Source organism: Phasianus colchicus, chromosome 5 (assembly GCF_987193195.1).
Source record: "Phasianus colchicus chromosome 5, bPhaCol1.hap1.1, whole genome shotgun sequence".
In the NCBI taxonomy this organism is placed as follows: Eukaryota; Metazoa; Chordata; class Aves; order Galliformes; family Phasianidae; genus Phasianus; species Phasianus colchicus.
In genome coordinates, this window is record NC_143440.1 from 51,365,506 (window position 1) to 51,371,643 (window position 6,138).

Below are 6,138 nucleotides of genomic sequence, written 5' to 3' on the forward strand. Positions count from 1 at the left end.
AAACGTTAATGCTGATGTAACATGTGGCAAAACTGGATTAAGTTTTAAGGAAGAATGGTGAAAGTTGTGAAGAACTGCCTATAGTTCTATGACCACAAAAAAATGTGACTACTTGCCTGAGGACACCGAACAAAAGCAAATTTTGACTCTTTGCATTAACCTTTGCAAGTCAGAGCAATTACCCCCTGATGAGCTTCCAGTGTAGGACTGGATGTTTGTAACTGTAAACTCATGTAAAGCCATTCATAGAATCATGAAGATTGGAAAAGAGCTCTAAGATCACCCAGTCCAACTATTAACCCATCCCCACCATACCCACTGACCACATCCTTCAGTGCTACATCTCCACATTTCTTGAACACCTCTAGGGACAGTGACTCTTTCACCCCCCTGGGCAGCCTGTTCCAATGCCTCACCACTCTCTCTGAGAATAAATATTGCCTAATATCCAATCTGGACCTCCCCCCCCGGACTCAAGGCCATTATCTCTCATCCTATTGCAAGGGACACATGTGCCCAGTACCTTTTAGTTCTGCATCGCCCTGTGGGCATAGAGGGGAGAGCACTTAGCTGATACATGCTGCTCACTCATGGTGATACCCATCCCATGGCTCCCCAGTGCTGCACTGGTGCAAGAGATCATGGGGCTGTAAGCAGCGCTGGCACTGCTTTACTTTCAGATGCCCACCTACAACAAATAATAAACTGGGGGAGTTTCTCTTACATGCACGTATTCAACAGCTGCTTTCTGATGATGTTCATTATGGGTAGTCCCGCAGCTAAAGTTAAGGAAATCAAAGTAGTGATAATGGTCTGGCATTGTGAGCAAGGTACAAAATGCTGGGAACCAGTTCTGGAGTAAGAAAGCACGCAACTTGCACAACACTTTTTCCAAAACCTGGGAAAACACTTCCTGAAGGAGCTGTGCCATGAATAGCATCTGACTGAGTAGATAAGAGGCAATAATGGAATTAATCATCATTAGGAGAGAAGCAAGGCTAAAAAAAACCAGTGGTTTATGTCTCCAAAAGTACATCACTTGCACACGTGGACCATCATCTTCCCAAGTTAAAAGGCATCAGTGCCTTACACACGCTTTCAGGTGGGGAACCTTCAAGCCAATGGGCCAAGAGCCCTCCAAAGCCCTCAGTGCCTCCTGCCATAGGTGACCTCAAGGCTGAAGCCATGCAGTGCTCTCTCTTGCTAAGCAGCTGTCAGTCACTGTCCAAAACAAAGACTATCCTTGGGAAGATGTGTCTTCAGTGGGATGGATGGGAATAAAGAACAACCTACTGTTCTGGTCTTACTTCCCCTCCTACTCCAATACCACTCCTGGGTCCTACAACTAAATACAAAGCTTTGTGGCATTACCTGAAAAAATCATCCCTTCTGGCCTATTTTATCTGGAGAAAAAAATCCTTTATTTTAACCAAATTACTTTTGCTCACTGATTCAACACCATGTCAAGATTCACCATTCAGGAGCCCACACCACACAGTCCCCCCCCCCCATTTTTCAGGAGGAGGATGCCACTGCCTACCTTCCCCTTTGAACATCAACACACCATACCTTCAGCTCCTGGCCCTGGTCTTTTGTTTGAGTGTTTCTATTTCCATCTAAATACCTTTTAGAAGTGATTACATACAGAAACAGCTTAAGAGTCTGTATGCCCTGAGCAGATTAATGAAAAAAAAAAGACTTGTTTTGCTCACACTAGAGCCAGAATACTTGAATGAGTTCCTAATTCTGCTCTATTATACTTCTAGAGCAGGAAAAACATATCAGTTTAACAAAAGTGCCTACAGACAGGCAGCAACACTCACAGAAATATCATTAAACCTCTCAGAGTTTTTCACAGTAACTCTGGGAGCAAACAACTGCTGTTCCTCTAGAATCAGCTAACCTTGGGCTGCAGAATATGGCTTCAGCTTCCATTGTCTTAACCACAACATGAAAAAGGAATGGACTTGTTGCTCTTATAGCTTTGTTCCTGGGGAAATGCTTGCATAGGATGGACTGAGCAGAATCCTCTGAGGAATGTGCTTTCCCATAGAAAAAAAACCAACACCATACTAATAATAAAAAGTGTATTTAATACTATATATAACAGCCCTTTCGGCCTCTCATAATTGAAGCTGCTTCTTCCTAGCATAGGCAGACAGAAGTCTGAAGGAGTGAGAAGTGCACACACACACACGTTACACTTCAATACTGCACCCAAAACATTTGCATGGGCACTGGAATATTATTTTCCTGTTTACCATCACTAAACCTTCATGCTTTGCTGCACTAAGGAGTATTACAAGTGCTACGATCACTGCAGACGATGCCAAGGCAGTGAGGAAGGTTCCATGTCTGCACCACTGGGACAACTCCCACAAGAGCAAATATGCTCATAGCACCCTGCCCTTCCTACAGCATGGGCTCTGCCAGACAGACAGGAGCAAAGACAAACATTAGCGTCCTGAAGAGCTAGCATGGCTTTTCAGATGTTTGCTGAGGAAACAGGAATATTTTTTGAAAGATCAGTGGGAATTTCAGTCTGCAGGAGATGCTCAGATCTCACTCAGGAATATGCCTGTATTTATGAAGAAATAAAGAGCCTTTCTGCCAGTAAATACGATAGCAAAAACTGTTGGTTTACACAGTGCAGGATGAATTCTTACTGACTCAGAGGCATTGAAATACAGGCTGATCACAAATACTTGGATTTCCCCTGGAAACTTCCATCTGTGGCCCTTGCCAAGCCTGAATTGGCTTGGACATGTGAGGAGATCCCAGCAGGAGAGCAACTGAGAGGAGAAATAAGTGAGCCCCAGGGATGCAACAGGAACTCAGAACAGAAGAACTCCTTGGTTCTTCTGTACCCCTCAAAAAGAGGTACTGCTTCTGCAGTTTCCCCACTTACTTTCCCCACATAATTCCCCTTTGCGGTGATGGGAACTTTCTGCAAAAAGAGGCCCTAGAGGGTCTGGAGGGGAAGACATGAGGAGCAGCTGAGGTCCCTGGTTTGCTCAGCCCAGAGCAGAGGAGCTGAGGGGAGGCCTCATGGCGGCTGCAGCTCCTCACAGGGAGTGGAGGTGCTGAGCTCTGCTCTGACAGCAACAGGGCCTGAGAGAATGGCATGGAGCTGTGTCAGGGGAGGGGCAGCTGGGGGTTAGGGACAGGCTCTGCATTGGAGAGCTGTGAGCATGGAACAGCCTGCGCAGGGCAGTGGTCATGGCCCCAAGCTGCTGGAGTTCAAGGAGCGTTGGGACAATGCTCTCAGGTATAGGATTTGGGTGGTCCTATGTGGAGACAGGGGTTGGGCTCAGTGATCCTTATAGGTTCCTTGTGGGACACTCTGTAGTAATAAAGCACCCTGATCTGTCCCACCAAGTCCCAGCACAGCACTGACAACATAACGAAGGCCAGGCAGGATCCAGTGCCACACAATGACCTTTGGGATCAGTATTTCATTCCCTGATCTAAAATTAAGCACAGCCCATATCCTTTGCGGGGGAGTGAGAGGCTGAGCAACAGTGAGCACAGCCATACCCCAGCTTGGCTTCTCAACACATACCAGAACATTTCTCCCACAGTCATGGGCAGTGGGTACTCAAGCAGCTCTGCTGGCACAGCTGAAGCTCTTACTGCTGCTGAGGAGTTTCTGCTGCTGGTGAGAAAACAGCATGCACCTTGCAAGCACACACTTGTCCATGTCTACATAGACCTGATCGTTGTGTTCATCCCACTCCCACCACAAGCATATAGAAGGTGTCATAAGAGATGTCATGTAAAGGAGCATGCTGGAAAAAAATAATGAACTATAGAGTAGAAAGTATTGGGATACATTACAAATGGGGCAATAAAAAACATGGCACTGATCTCTCAGAGGATCGAAGCTTCTCAGCAGCAGCGTCTCTCACCCCATCTGTAGCACCAGCAATTGTGGCCCTGGGCTTCCCACCCCAGAGCTGCTGCAGAGATGTTGTAAGCAGTTGGCTGAGACCCCAGCCTGAATCTACCTACATGATCCCACAGCATGCTCACTCATCCACTGACTGGTGCCAGGCAGCAGGAAGCACACACTCCCACCCATGCAGAGGTAACTGTGCTGCCACACTGGGGAAAGGCACTTTTAGCTGCCTTCAGAAAGACCACAAGAGTGGAGAAAGTACACCCTTCCTTATTGTCTGCTGCTCCTCACTAATTCACCATGCCATGCATTAAGGATGCCAACCTGTCTTCAAGGAACTGCAAAGAGAAGGTGCCATTTCACATGGGCTTGGGCAATTTGTCCCAGGCTATGGAGCTGCTCTGCCAAATGAACAGAGATAGCAGACAAGGAATATCCAGCTGGCAGGGATGTCACAGCAAGCAGACCATGCTTCCAGCACATCTCCTCTGGGCTATGAGCACGTCAGAGACAGCTGGGCCCAGAAACAGCAACTATGGAACCCTCCTCCAGCCCGTGTTGTGGGAGGGTGGCAAGGCAGCCTCATAAATGCACACCGCCCTCCCACAGATACCAGGCTAGCCTCAGCTATGGATGTCTCCCCCACCAGAAATATCATAGCAAAGGTGTCATCAACCTCAGTTATGGACCACTCCTTGAGCAGAAATAGAGTGGGGATACAGACCTACGCTTGCATACAAGCCCCTCCTTCAGCAAAGATTTAGGGCATTCCAGCCAGATTTGAATTCCTGGTTCATTACTCTGACATGTAGGATCTTTGATAACAGTAGAAATCAAAAAATCAGGAAAGCTCTGTATGGTTGGTTCAATTCAGATGTAGCTGAAGACAGCAGAACCTTGTGAAGCTCGTGCCACTGGTAGTCAAGTTCTCAAAAAGGGCTCATGCTTCCACAGCTGACAAAGCATAACTCTGCCACAGGTCAAACCTCAAGCACCAGCCAGCCTCAAACAGACCTGGGTGAAAGCATCTGGTACTCTCCATTTAGGGGTGAAGGTACCCTGCAGCAGTAGTTGCTGCTGCACGTATTGGTGGAAGCCACCCTGCCTGGCTCTCATGTCTACATTCAGCTGATTGATCTACCTAGCACAAGCACAGGCTTTTGCTTGTAAGGCATTATCTCTGTAATTAGCCAACCTGATGGTCCCCTTTAACCTCAAGCTAAGCAAAAAATAATAACCTACCCAGGTTATGCCCAGGGAGTTCTTCAGTGAAGGCCACAAGAAGGCTTCAAAAGATAGCAGGAGTCCATCCATTGGTGCATGGAATCCAGGGGTGCCATGCTTAAAACCATATCTGTTAACACTAATCTGCAGCTGCAATGATTGCAGGACACAAATGAAAAAAAAAGTTGGGCCAGGGAAGTAGTAAATGAAAAAATAGGAACGATGGGTTTACATCTTGCCATCTTACAGATGATACAAAACCTAGATTTTTCTCTAAACAGCAAGAGGAACTTCTTGTGATTCAAACCCTATTCTTCTTGTGATTCAAACTCTATTCCTATAGCTGCCCTTGTTAGAGCATTTCTTAGTCTTTTCAACCCACAAGGATTCAGGTGTTCCAGCAGGACTGTCCTCCCCAGGAGGCATCTCCACTCGCTCACTGAAGATGGGCCATAGATCACCTTTAAGTTATCCATATAGCTGCAGCCAAGTTGCAGTTCAGTACAACACAGAGGAAACCCGAGAGGAAGTATAACTTCATCCTAGTGATTTTGGGGAATTTGTCTGAGAAAGGAAGTCCTGGATCCACCATCTCTTTTGTTTGCTTATAGGAAACAGTCATTGAGTACAGCAGGAACTTTTCCCTTAGCGGTTAGCACTGCGTGACACAACCTGCATGCAGAACTGGCACCCAAACCTCTCTGTCCCCCACCACTTCTGTTCCTGCCCTCAAAACCTCCCTATTGCTGTGCTCTGCATTCAATAATTGGACATATTACTACAGATCTGGGTTTGGTTGCTGATGTAGAAAAAGAATTCTTGCTTCCATTACTTGCAGCCACAAATGCTGGAGAGAAAGGCACTCCAGTCACTCAGCTCGTAATCCAAGCAATCTTTTTATGATCCAGGTGGTTTGAGTTAAAATGTACAGCAGTCTTGAGGGCTGGAGCCACTTCTCCCATCAGTTACCAGCTGCTCTGCCTCAGCTGTTGAGCACAGGCCATGCCTCTTGAGCC